Here is a 13,376-nt window from a genome sequence, read left to right as displayed (position 1 = left end):
AGACACCGTTATCTCCGAGGTTGTTTAATTATACCCAGTGTGTTAGGACAAGAAACAAGAGATGAGTCTGTAAACCTCAGAACTGGGTAATAAATCGGAGCATGGATTCCTTCCAGTGCTCACCTACACGGTTTCTTCAGCTCATTCTGGGGCAAGAACATCGCAGGGTCAGAATATGGAGGAGAAGTGTATGATTTCTAGCATGTCAACAGCCTGAATCGTGATGGGGAAGATCTTCTCCATAGGTAAGTGATTTCAGTGGTGCATTTGGAAAGACACTACTGCATCTAATGCAACAATTGCCACTAATGCAATCCTGCAGGTGGATTTTGGTTATAGACCAATGGCAAAATTCAGCACTTGCAAAAGACATCCAGGTGCTGGTAAGTGCATATGGGGAAGTACAACGCTGTAGGCTCACCCTCTCAGGCTGTGGTTGCATTAGCAGCCCCCTGGGACAGAGCTCTTCAAGATATTTTAGCCCTCCTAAAGCAGTAACTAGCCATGGGACGACTGTATCCTCAACCAAGCTAAGTCAAGTACATCACTCTTGAGTAATTCTGGATCAGACCTTCCCACCTCTCTGGTTCTGGGGTAAGTACAGGCAGAACAATCTCAGCTCTGCTATTGCCCAAGGTGAGTATCTCCATCTGAGTTAGTCACTCTTAGCTTCCTGCTAAGTCGATGGGGAGAGATGCCACAGGGCTGAAGGCACAATTTATCTCTTCCTTCAGGAGGTGGCTAATGTAGGTTAGAGGAATCACACACTAAAAATGTCTCTCTTTTGATTCCTTCAGAGGGATGGAGCACCTTTCCTATGAGAAAAGGCTGAGAGGGTTGAGGTTGTTCAGCCCGGAGAAGAGAAGGCTCTGGGAAATCCTTGTCAAGGCCTTTCAATATGTAAAGGGGTTTTCTAAGAAAGATAGGGGCCGACTTTTTAGTAGGGTCTGTTGCAACAGGACAAGGGGGAATGGTTTTAAGCTGAAAGAAGGTAGATTTAGACTAGATATAAGGAAGAATTTTTTTACACCGTGGTGAACACTAGACCGGGTTGCCCAGAGAGGTTGCAGATGCCGCATCACTGGAAACATTCAAGGCCGGGTTAGACGGGGCTCTGAGTAACCTGGTCTAGTTTAAGATGTCCCTGCTCATTACAAGGAGTTGGACTAGATGAGCTTTAAAGGTCCCTTCCAACCCAAACTATTCTATTATTCTATGATTCTGTTATAAAGGGGGTATTCAATGTGACCATCTCTGATGGAGTTCTCTAAGGTGAGATGAAGTGGATCCCAACTCAAGTGTCTCTAAGTTATTAATTCCAGGGGCACTGTCCATTCTTGTTCTTTTGTTATATTGCAGACAGGAAATAGCACATCTAAGAAGGTGCCAGATGCCTGCTTAGAAAGCAGCTTTGAGTCTTATAGTTACAGATTTTCCATCAGCAAGGATCCTGTTGTTTGCTTTACTCCTAAGAGTATGACTGTACAGATACAAAGAGCCAAAAGACAAATGAGTTATGGCCCTCCCTAAAGACAGAAATGTGCCTCTCCCTTCCCATTCCTTTCTTTTGCTATGTAGGCTGGATGCACACCAAGGCAGGACACAAGTGGGTGAAATCCTGTCTGGCCTGAGAAGTTTCAGCCACGTGTCACAAACCCCAGCCAAGTCCAACATGCTTAAAACTCTTGACCAGAGGGTAATGTCTGCAATGCCCCATCATTGTCATTCATTTGATAGCCTGGCTATAAAACTAAGGATATGCAAATGCCTGATGTGAGCATCTGCACTTATGCACCTTTGTTACTCTTATCTATCTGCCACAGTCGATTGAGCCCAGATACTGAACAGTTGCACATACAACAGTAAAGGGAGGGAGGGAGGGAGGGAGGGAGGGAGGGAGGGAGGGAGGAAGGAAGGAAGGAAGGAAGGAAGGAAGGAAGGAAGGAAGGAAGGAAGGAAGGAAGGAAGGAAGGAAGGAAGAAGGAAGGAAGGAAGGAAGGAAGGAAGGAAGGAAGGAAGGAAGGAAGGAAGGAAGGAAGGGAAGGAAGGAGGGAAGGAAGGAAGGAAGGAAGGAAGGAAGGAAGGAAGGAAGGAAGGAAGAAGGAAGGAAGGAAGGAAGGAAGGAAGGAAGGAAGGAAGGAAGGAAGGGAAGGAAGGAAGGAAGGAAGGAAGGAAGGAAGGAAGGGAGGGAGGGAGGGAGGAAGGGAGGGAGGGAGGGAGGGAGGGAGGGAGGGAGGAGGGAGGGAGGAAGGAAGGGAGGAAGGGAGGGAGGAAGGAAGGGAGGAAGGGAGGGAGGAAGGAAGGGAGGAAGGAAGGGAGGAAGGAAGGGAGGAAGGAAGGAAGGGAGGGAGGGATGGTGGAAGGGAGGAAGAAATGAAGGAAGGAAGGGAGGGAGGGTGGAAGGAAGGAAGGGAGGGAGGGATGGTGGAAGGGAGGAAGAAATGAAGGAGGGAGGAAGGAAGGGAGGAAGGAAGGAAGGCAGGGAGGAAGGAAGGCAGGGGAGGAAGGAGGAAGAAGGCAGGGAGGAAGGAAGGCAGGGAGGAAGGCAGGCAGGAAGGAAGGCAGGCAGGAAGGAAGGCAGGCAGGCAGGAAGGCAGGCAGGCAGGAAGGAAGGAAGGAAGAGAGGAAGGAAGAGAGGAAGGAAGGAAGGAAGGTAGGAAGGAAGGAAGGAAGGAAGGAAGGAAGGAAGGAAGGAAGGAAGGAAGGTGAGCAGTTTAGAAGGAAGGAAGGAAGGAAGGAAGGAAGGAAGGAAGGAAGGAAGGAAGGAAGGAAGGGAGGGAGGAGGGAGGGAAGGGAGGAGGGAGGAAGGGAGAAGAGGAGAGGGAGGGAGGAAGGAAGGGAGGAAGGAAGGAAGGGAGGAAGGAAGGGAGGAAGGAAGGAGGAAGGAAGGCAGGAAGGGAGGAAGGGAGGAAGGGAGGAAGGGAGGAAGGGAGGGAGGAAGGAAGGGAGGAAGGAGGGAGGAAGGAAGGGAGGAAGGAAGGCAGCAAGGAAGGAAGGCAGGAAGGAAGGAAGGCAGGGAGGAAGGAAGGCAGGCAGGAATGCAGGAGGGAAGGCAGGAAGGAAGGAAGGCAGGCAGGAAGGAAGGCAGGGAGGAAGGCAGGCAGGAAGGAAGGCAGGCAGGAAGGAAGGCAGGCAGGCAGGAAGGCAGGCAGGCAGGAAGGAAGGAAGGAGGGAGGGAGGGAGGAAGGGAGGAAGGGAGGAAGGGAGGAAGGGAGGAAGGAAGGAAGGAAGGAAGGAAGGAAGGAAGGAAGGAAGGAAGGAAGGAAGGGAAGGAAGAAGGAAGGAAGGAAGGAAGGAAGGAAGGAAGGAAGGAAGGAAGGAAGGAAGGAAGGAAGGAAGGAAGGAAGGAGGAAGGAAGGAAGGAAGGAAGGAAGGAGGAGGAAGGAAGGAAGGAAGGAAGGAAGGAAGGAAGGAAGGAAGGAAGGAAGGAAGGAAGGAAGGAAGGAAGGAAGGAAGGAAGGAAGGAAGGAAGGAAGGGAGGGAGGGAGGAGGAAGGGAGGGAAGGAGGAAGGGAGGGAGGGAGGGAGGGAGGGAGGGAGGAAGGAAGGGAGGAAGGGAGGAGGAAGGAAGGAGGAAGGGAGGGAGGAAGGAAGGGAGGAAGGAAGGGAGGAAGGAAGGGAGGAAGGAAGGAAGGCAGGGAGGAAGGGAGGAAGGGAGGAAGGAAGGGAGGAAGGGAGGGAGGAAGGAAGGGAGGAAGGGAGGGAGGAAGGAAGGGAGGAAGGAAGGAGGAAGGAAGGGAGGAAGGAAGGAAGGCAGGGAGGAAGGAAGGCAGGGAGGAAGGGAGGAAGGAAGGCAGGGAGGAAGGAAGGCAGGGAGGAAGGCAGGCAGGAAGGAAGGCAGGCAGGAAGGAAGGCAGGCAGGCAGGAAGGCAGGCAGGCAGGAAGGAAGGAAGGGAGGGAGGGAGGGAGAGGAGGAAGGGAGGAAGGGAGGAAGGAAGGAAGGAAGGAAGGAAGGAAGGAAGGAAGGAAGGAAGGAAGGAAGGAGGAAGGAAGGAAGGAAGGAAGGAAGGAAGGAAGGAAGGAAGGAAGGAAGGAAGGAAGGAAGGAAGGAAGGAAGGAAGGAAGGAAGGAAGGAAAGGAAGGAAGGAAGGAAGGGAGGGAGGAGGGAGAGGGAGGGAGGGAGGAAGGGAGGGAGGGAGGGAGGGAGGGAGGAGGAAGGAAGGGAGGAAGGAAGGAAGGGAGGAAGGAAGGGAGGAAGGAAGGGAGGAAGGAAGGCAGGAAGGGAGGAAGGGAGGAAGGGAGGAAGGAAGGGAGGAAGGGAGGGAGGAAGGAAGGGAGGAAGGGAGGGAGGAAGGAAGGGAGGAAGGAAGGGAGGAAGGAAGGGAGGAAGGAAGGAAGGCAGGGAGGAAGGAAGGCAGGGAGGAAGGGAGGAAGGAAGGCAGGGAGGAAGGAAGGCAGGGAGGAAGGCAGGCAGGAAGGAAGGCAGGCAGGAAGGAAGGCAGGCAGGCAGGAAGGCAGGCAGGCAGAAGGAAGGAAGGGAGGGAGGGAGGGAGGAAGGAGGAAGGGAGGAAGGGAGGAAGGGAGGAAGGAAGAAGGAAGGAAGGAAGAAGGAGAAGGAAGGAAGGAAGGAAGGAAGGAAGGAAGAAGAAGGAAGGAAGGAAGGAAGGAAGGAAGGAAGGAAGGAAGGAAGGAAGGAAGGAAGGAGGAAGGAAGGAGGAAGGAAGGAGGAAGGAAGGAAGGAAGGAAGGAGAAGGAAGGAAGGAAGGAAGGAAGGAAGGAAGGAAGGAAGGAAGGAAGGAAGGAAGGAAGGAAGGAAGGAAGGAAGGAAGGAAGGAAGAAGGAAGGAAGGAAGGAGGAAGGAAGGAAGGAAGGAAGGAAGGAAGGAAGGAAGGAAGGAAGGAAGGAAGGAAGGAAGGAAGGAGGAAGGAAGGAAGGAAGGAAGGAAGGAAGGAAGGAAGGAAGGAAGGAAGGAAGGAAGGAAGGAAGGAAGGAAGGAAGGAAGGAAGGAAGGAAGGAAGGAAGGAAGGAAGGAAGGAAGGAAGGAAGGAAGGAAGGAAGGAAGGAAGGAAGGAAGGAAGGAAGGAAGGAAGGAAGGAAGGAAGGAAGGAAGGAAGGAAGGAAGGAAGGAGGAAGGAAGGAAGGAAGGAAGGAAGGAAGGAAGGAAGGAAGGAAGGAAGGAAGGAAGGAAGGAAGAAGGAAGGAAGGAAGGAAGGAAGGAAGGAAGGAAGGAAGGAGGAAGGAAGGAAGGAAGGAAGGAAGGAAGGAAGGAAGGAAGGAAGGACTAGTGAATCCCTCTTGAGCTCCATGGAAGGAAGGAAGGAAGGAAGGAGGGAAGGAGGGAAGGAAGGAAGGAAGGAAGGAAGGAAGGAAGGACTAGTGAATCCCTCTTGAGCTCCATGTCCCATCACAAGGACCACCCAGGTATCTAGCTGACGGGAATCATCAGGCAAAAGGAAATGAAGCTTATGGTGTGCCTTAGCCCATCCAAAATGGGTAAGTTCTAGTCAGTGTTTTGGTTGTCCAAGTTCAAGAGTTTCTGAAAATAACTAAAAACCTAGCAACTCCTCCATTTAGGACAACAAAGTGCTTTACCCACTGAGCTACTTCCTTTGATGGGAAAGAAGTGGCACTTAGAACACGTAAATGAATGCTGGTCAGCTTGGATTCCACTGCTAGGAAAGTATTGATCATCCCACAGAGCCACTTCTCTCTGCCGACTGAAGACAGACTCAAGCTGATCAGCACAGGATAAACAGCACGTAGTTGGATGGCTTCACATAGACAATGAATTCTTTCCCACTGAGAGTGTTTTAAGTATACCTCTCTCCTTGAAGTTAGTGATGTGGAGATACCTTCACCACCACCTCTACTTACAGTTGTACAGCTTCTGCCAGGCTTGTGCCAGCAAGTAACTGTGGTGACTGCCTTCCTTCCCCGTTACAGGACAGAAGTGTGGTGCTAGGAGCTTGCCTTAAAAGTCCAGACACATTTCAGGACACCAAAATCATCAGGGGCTGTTCTGTTTCTGAAGAAGTCCTCTTTGCCCAGAAAAAGCATGAGAAAGCTACTAATAAATAGCAATAGTCTTTATTTCTCTCAGGGGCATATTCCTGCTGGGGTTTATAAAGGGAGAGCTCCAGGGTTTCAACAAGGCAACTTGAAGCATTGGTTTGGGTAAGGGGCAGTGGCTTTGAGTCCGTTATGTTTGATGTGATCAACTGCTAATTCATCTGACAGAATCTTTATTAAAGCTGGAACAGAAGACAATTCACATTTAGAAGATACTCCAAATGACCCTTCTCTGGCATTAACTCATTTGACACAGAGCTAAGGGCACATTTAACTAGAAAGCCACTGTAAGGAAGACAACTAGCTGCAAAAGCTTGGTTTAAGCTGAGGATTTCAGTTGCAGTAAATTGAAGTATAGACATGGGTTTAATGCTGGAGTTCACAACAGCATAGCCAACTTGCTACTGGGAGTTGAGCCATCTGGCTTAAATGTGAATCACAGAGATCTTTAAGGATCACACCATATCTCTGGGCTATAGCTTCAGTATACATGATCCTGGGGATACCATGTATGTGTAAATTACAGGCCTATCTGTCCTTTTATCCCCATCTTCTGCCTTCAGTTCTGGGGAGCAGTAACTGAGCTCCCATTTATGCCTCTGCAGATGAAGGGACTCATAATTAAAAGATCAAATTCAGTAGAGATATGACTGGATGAAGAACATGTTGCAGCAACATCTCTTTTGTAGTTATCAGAGACCTACTGGAGCTTACTAAGGGCAGAGCATAGTCTGTAGATTTTCATTCCTGAGTCCAATTTAGCATGGTTAGAAATTTAACTAAGGCATATTTTAATGCAGTTAATAGAGGTGAGATTTTTAATTCATAAAGTAGTAACTCTTGAAGTCCCAACACTATATGCTAGACAGTCTGTTGTCTCTTCATTAGGGATTGTATTGATAGGACAAGGGGGAATGGGTTCAAACTTAGACAGGGGAAGTTCAGGTTAGATATAAGGAAGAAGTTCTTTACTCTGAGGGTGGTGACGCGTTGGCACAGGGTGCCCAAAGAGGTGGTAGATGCTCCATCCCTGGCAGTGTTCAAGGCCAGGCTGGACAGACCCTTGTGCAACATGGTCTAGTGTGAGGTGTCCCTGCCCATGGCAGAGGGTTGGAACTGGTTGATCTTAAGGTCGTTTCCAACCCAAACCATTCTATGATTCCATGATTCTATGTGAAGGTCACAGCTCTGAAGAGCACCCAGCGTAAGAATTCAACCCACTCTAAAGGATTCCACTAATGCTAAATACTTTGGTGGAGAACAGATGAAAAATGCCTGTTTTGTAAATCAGAAATTATTCCTGAGCTTTTGTTATTTTCACAAATTATTTGCTCTCAGACAGACAAAAAATCTTAGCAGGAAACACAAAATCTGCAAGAGAAAAAGCATCTCATTCATTTAAAAATAAAATCTTTTGATTTTCTGATTAGAAATGACATTTGTACAATCAGAAGTATGTTTCAACAAAAATAAATAAGTAGGCACTGAATTGAAACATTCCCTTTGAGTGAAAGCATTATCTACTTTTCAGTTCACCAGAGAAAAACAATGTTTGATCTGACTCTATATGAAATATGTTATTGGGCTTTTTGTTGCCCACAAATGCTGCAGGCCATAAGAAAAATAACAAATCAATTTTCTACACAGCTCTCACATTAAGGAAGTTAACATCTGTGTTGAAAAAAGTCTTTATCAGAAATGAAGACATAGGATCTGAATCATAGAATCATAGAATGGTTTGGGTTGGAAAGGACCTTAAAATCATCCAGTTCCAACCCCCTGCCATGGGCAGGAATGCCTCACACTAGACCATGTCACCCAAGGCTCTGTCCAACCTGGCCTTGAACACTGCCAGGGATGGAGCATTCACCACTTCTTTGGGCAACCTGTGCCAGCACCTCACCACCCTCACAGGGAAGAACTTCTTCCTTATACCAAACCTAAACTTCCCCTGTTTCAGTTTGAACCCATCACCCCTTGTCCTATCGCTACAGCCCCTGATGAAGAGTCCCTCTCCAGCATCCTTGTGGCTCCCTTCAGACACTGGAAGCTGCTCTGAGGTCTCCACGCATCTTCTCTTCTCCAGGCTGAACAGCCCCAACTTTCTCGGCCTGTCTTCATACATGAGATGCTCCAGCAGAATGGAGTTCACGTTACAATTAGACATACTGATAAAGTTTCCCACTTGTAGAAATTATTTGGAAGCCAATTACTCCTTGGAACATCAGTATTCAGAGAGGTTTGCAGTTCATTTCAGTATTCCCCACACAGTCCTTAATAAATTGTCTGGTCAGCTAACATGATGTGAAAGCTGTAGAAAACACGATAGCAAGTCAGTAAGGTAGGAAGAAGACATTTTAAACTAACACTGGCTTGCCCCACTTTCTCAGCAAGTTTCTCAATATGTGCATAATTTCTAAAGTTGTGCTCTGCAGAGATAAAATTCCCAGCAGAGATTTATAGAGTGGACTTGGAGGTGCTTTAGGAACTGGGATTTCTGCCTTCTGAAAGCGGATTTACAGGCGTGCACACACACCCCTCTATTTCTGCTTCCCTTCTAAGTAGAGCACTCTCTATACATACACATACACAAGGGAGAAAAACATATCCACAATTCACAGGCAAACTAGGGAATGTCAGAATCTCATCTGAGAGGATGGGAAGGGCTTTGTTTGCATATTAAAATGTATACAGAAATAGCAAAGAATAGGTACCCGCTTTATTAATGGAAAGTAGATTCCTGAGGGCTGTCGGGACAGGGTTGTTTGATCTTTATGAGTCTCAGAAAATGTTTCAGGAGGGGAAGAATCCATTTTCTTTATCTAACTTGGGTTGTGGGATTTTATACCCAAAAGGGTAACTTCTGTGCTGCAAATCAGAAAATCAAATCTGTGCCTATAATGCACTATGTAATAATGGAAAAGCTAAAACTTCTTTGTTGTCAGTGGCGCTTGGCACATTCACCTTAAGCTTGAAGGTTTTATTTGATAGTGATCTAGTCTTTTTGTTCAGCCCCAATAAATAACAAGTGAGACACAACTTTATTTTGCAGAGCAGCTTTCATCGGAAGGTACTATAAAACTGACAGCCAAAAAAATAATGAAGACATTTGTCTCTTCCTGCTTGTTTACATGGCCTTCCTCATTCCTGGAAGAAATCAGAAGTCTAACCTGATCTCAAAGAACTTTGGTAATAGAGACTGCAATTTGTGGGCAATCTATTTCACCATTTGACTAAGCTTAGTATTAGGAAGCTTTATCATAAAAGTCTTTCTTCCTGCAGGAAAAACCTGTGGCTTCCTGTGGTATTTACTGCAGTCATAGAATCATAGTCCATAGAATGGTTTGGGTTGGAAGAGAGCTTGAAGACCATCTGGTTTCAACCCCACTGCCATGAGCAGGGACATTTTCCACTAGACAAGGTTGTTCAAAGGCCCTGTCCTGGCCTTGAACACTGCCAGGAATGGGGCAGCCACAGCTTCTCTGGGCACCCTGTGCCAGCACCTCAGCACCCTCACAGGGAAGAGCTTCTGCGTAAGAGCTCGTCTCAGTCTCCCCTCTGTCAGTTTAAAGCCATTCCCCTTGTCCTGTCAATACATTACCCTGTAAAAAGTCTCTCTCTGTAGCCTAGGAAGGTCCTCTTAACATGTGGTGACCATCCACAGTCTTTGCACACAAGCAAACTTAGGATAATTTTTGTTGAAGGCTGGAAATGTGTCACCAGAGAAGAAAATAGGGTCCTTGGAGAAGAGAGTGTCACATCAGTAATCAGTAGTGGGCATATAGGACAAAGTGTAAAAACAGGGTTCATAACAGAGCAACATATACTCCTGCAACTGTCAGTTTGACTCTCTTTTCAGAGCTTGGGTTAAACCTGTATTTGCTTGTGTGCAAAAACTGTGGATGGCCCCCACGTGCTGGTACATGTTAAGATGACCTTCCTAGGCCACCAGTCTACCAGCAACAACCTTGTGGAAATCTGTTCAAGCCAGAATATCCCAGTATAGTAAGAGCAGAGACCATTAAGATCTAAAAAGTAGAAAAAGAAAGAAGAAAAACAAAATATTAAATGTCTAGCACTGAAATCACTGCCAATGCACAGACTCAACTTTGTTTTCAGGACTGCATATATAGTAAAACACTAAAAGCAACTATAATACCTATATTATACCTATAATATGCAAGGAGCTGCTTGAGCCTTCTGTTTGCATCAGTGTCTGGTAGCTCTAAAGATGGTAGTTTATTTGTGACTTGTTCAACCTGACACCCACTGAGCAATGGAATGTGCGCCTGGGACATTCTTTATTCTTTTTCCTTGTTGTTCCTTCATACATTTCAACAGGTTCACAATAACTTTACTTTGCCTCACTACTTTTCTTTCTCCCTTCCCCAGGTTATTTACCAAATGGAGATACTGCTGCAGAAAGGGAAAATAGATGAAGGAATTCAGAGCTCCAATGTGCCAGCAAGAAAACTGCATCTCTCTCTGCACGTGCAAAAGCAACAGGGGTGAAAGAAGCACAGCAGTTAACCTTCGCTCTGCCTTCTGGATCATGGGTACATGACAGCAGAAAATAACCACTCACTTCTGGTTTGGCAGGCTGCATTCAAGTATTCTGGCTGCTGTATTTCTTCAGCCACCCGTCTCTAGAGAACATGTCATGGAAATAACGGTATATTTTTATCTCTCACATTTTACTAGGCATGATGTGTGAGCCACTGTTGGAGACAGAACACTGCCTAGACACACATTTGGTCTGAGAAAATGTAGCTGTAAATTCTTTTATGTAGAAGAAGAAGGGATATAACACCTGGATGCAGCAAAATTCTCCCATCATTTGTGATTCCCAGGCCTATAACCAAAATATATCAGCTTCATACACAGTGAGTGTCGCAACATTCCCAGCGCATCTGTATTAGTGTGTCCCATCGTAAGTAAATGTCCCAATAGACTTAAACTGACCTATAAAAATTTCTACCTATTGAGGCCACAGGTCTTGCAGTGAAATATTTCATAGAATCATATTTCGTATGAATCTATGATTCATAGAATCACAGAATCATAGAATGATTTGGGTTGGAAAGGACCTTAAAATCATTCGGTTCCAACCCCCTGCCATGGGCAGGAACGCCTCACACTAAACCATGTGTCACCCAAGGCTCTGTCCAGCCTGGCCTTGAACACTGCCAGGGATGGAGCATTTACCACTTCTCTGGGCAACCTGTGCCAGTGCCTCAGCACCCTAACAGGGAAGACCTTCTTCCTTATATCTAACCTGAACTTCTCTTTCAGAACTTCTGCAGCATGGAAGATGATACTCCAACTTCTCATAAAAATCTACTGAGTGTTGGAGGCTGTTTTGGGATTTTGCTGATTTGAACACATCTTGTAAAACTGGAGACCTTTCCAGAGATTTGAGGGCTTATTGACACTTAATGGAGTTAAATTCTGGACTGATCCTCAGCAAGCAAAATCACTTCACTCAGAAGTTCTTCAGGAAGAAAATCTGAAGTTAAAAATATAGCTACAGCACCAGATGACATTGTTCCCTGGAAAGTAGGTCTTGTCAAAGAAACCTGTTATCTTTTCTAAGGAGATTGCATGTCTATTTGATAAAGAAAGTAATGCTGGTATAACCTAGTTTGGTTTCGCTAGATCATAACCACGTGGATTGAAGTTGCTGCATATAAAGAAACAAAAAGACACATCCTACACCAAATAAAACCTTTTTCAGTACATTAAATGCTATTTTCAATGGGGAGGGAAGGATTTCCAGTGAACTGTATCTTCACTGTTATCACCCTTCAAATAGATTTTGAGCAATCATTACTCAATGCTTGGTTTTCACTGATTATAAATGCTACTTTTTGTTCATTACTTTAGTGATAGCTGGCATGCAACATAAAAATTGTTATGGAATCAATAATAAAGAGCACAAGTTGCTATTACGAAGATACCAAATGCCACTCTGAGTGGTCAAAGGGCACTGAAGACAGCCAAGTAAAAGGAGTTTTTACCTCTGGAAACAGAGAAACTGGAGGGATTGGGAAGTTGAGCAGATCCAAGAAATCATCGAAACGCATGTATGACATGTTCTTAAAGAAATCCTCTAATAAAAGCACTAAACCAGTCCTGAAAAATGTACTCATTTGATTTATTATTCATTGAAATCATGATGTACGATGAAGGCTGCTACTAAAATAGGTCCCACCTTCAATTGAAGTGTTAGAATAGTGCAAGCTCAGGTTTTTTACAGAAAGGGCTGCATTATACGAACTTTAGCGTGCAAAATCACATCAGTTCATTAAAGTGGATAAGAATTAGATTTCTTGTGTAGTTTTGCATAATTTAACAGGTTGCCCAAAGTAGTGGTAAATGCTCCATCCCTGGCAGTGTTCAAGGCCAAGTTGAATAGTCTTGGAGCAACCTGGTCTAGTGTGAGATGTCCCTGCCCACGGCAGGGGGGTTGGAACTGGACAACCTAAAGGTCCTTTCCAACCCAAACTATTCTATGATATTCTATTCTATGATTCTATAATATCTGAGGTATCAAGGAGGGCAACTTTTGTAGGTTTGGGTCTTGCAATAGAAAGGTATTCCTGACACAAACAAATGGAAATATAAGTTAGTTGAATTTAGCCTTGAAGTAAGATGGGATTTCCAAAAAGTGGCAGTAATTATATTTCAAGGTAATTTAAAAGCAGAGGAGGTGTTCTCAGCATTCCCTGGAATCTCTGAGACAGGAATAGGCAGGAGAGTTAGCTGAAAATCGTGATTTATGATTTGTTGCTCTTTTTTGAAAGAGATGTTCTTTTTCTATATGGGGAAGAAAGCAAAAAATCATCCACGTTTCCATGGAACTGGAAGTTCCCAGATCCCAGAGGTTGCTCAGCAAATCTGACATTCTTGTACATTTCACTGTTAACTGGCAATCAGCAAGCCCATTAAATGTTAGTTAATGAGAATGCTAATTTCGCTGAGCAGCTGCCGGTGGCTCCCAGCACACCCAGTTCTGGTGCAGATCCTCCATCTCATTGCCCAAGGCTGGGAAATATCCATCTTCCAAAATCACCAGCTTTAGGGCATCTCCATCAGAGCCATCTGCTCCAGAGCCAGAGAGGGTACAACAGCTAAAACACTTGTCTCTGGATAAACCCAACAAAGGACTAATACGATGTGAGAAAAACAGTGTTCGTGGCTCTGAGGACACACCACCAGCCAGCCCACTGACACATAACCTTGGACTTGATCAAAGTTCATGGGACCTGAAATATTTCAGATATTTCTGGTCCATCACGCTGGCATTTTCATGTGCTTCTACAGCAAAAGCAGCACAGTAGGAGCAACAAGGTCATGAAGAGGGAATTG

The 13,376-nt window shown here is 45.9% G+C and overlaps 1 long non-coding RNA gene across 2 annotated transcripts in view; it reads left to right on the top strand.

Annotated features, from left to right (window-relative positions):
• LOC115617048 overlaps positions 1-12,148 on the top strand; it is a 45,317-nt gene extending 33,169 nt beyond the window's left edge. The window contains exons 4-5 of one of the 2 annotated variants that reach the window (XR_003994488.1): positions 10,401-10,680; positions 11,301-12,148. This is a non-coding gene — a long non-coding RNA (uncharacterized LOC115617048). Of the gene's footprint in view, positions 1-10,400 lie in introns of both variants that reach the window. The other variant, XR_003994487.1, reaches the window with a different exon arrangement.
• The last annotated feature ends 1,228 nt before the right edge of the window (positions 12,149-13,376 follow it).

This window comes from Strigops habroptila, chromosome 1, assembly GCF_004027225.2.
Source record: "Strigops habroptila isolate Jane chromosome 1, bStrHab1.2.pri, whole genome shotgun sequence".
NCBI classification, from domain to species: domain Eukaryota; kingdom Metazoa; phylum Chordata; class Aves; order Psittaciformes; family Psittacidae; genus Strigops; species Strigops habroptila.
This window is presented reverse-complemented; position numbering and strand designations above follow the sequence as displayed.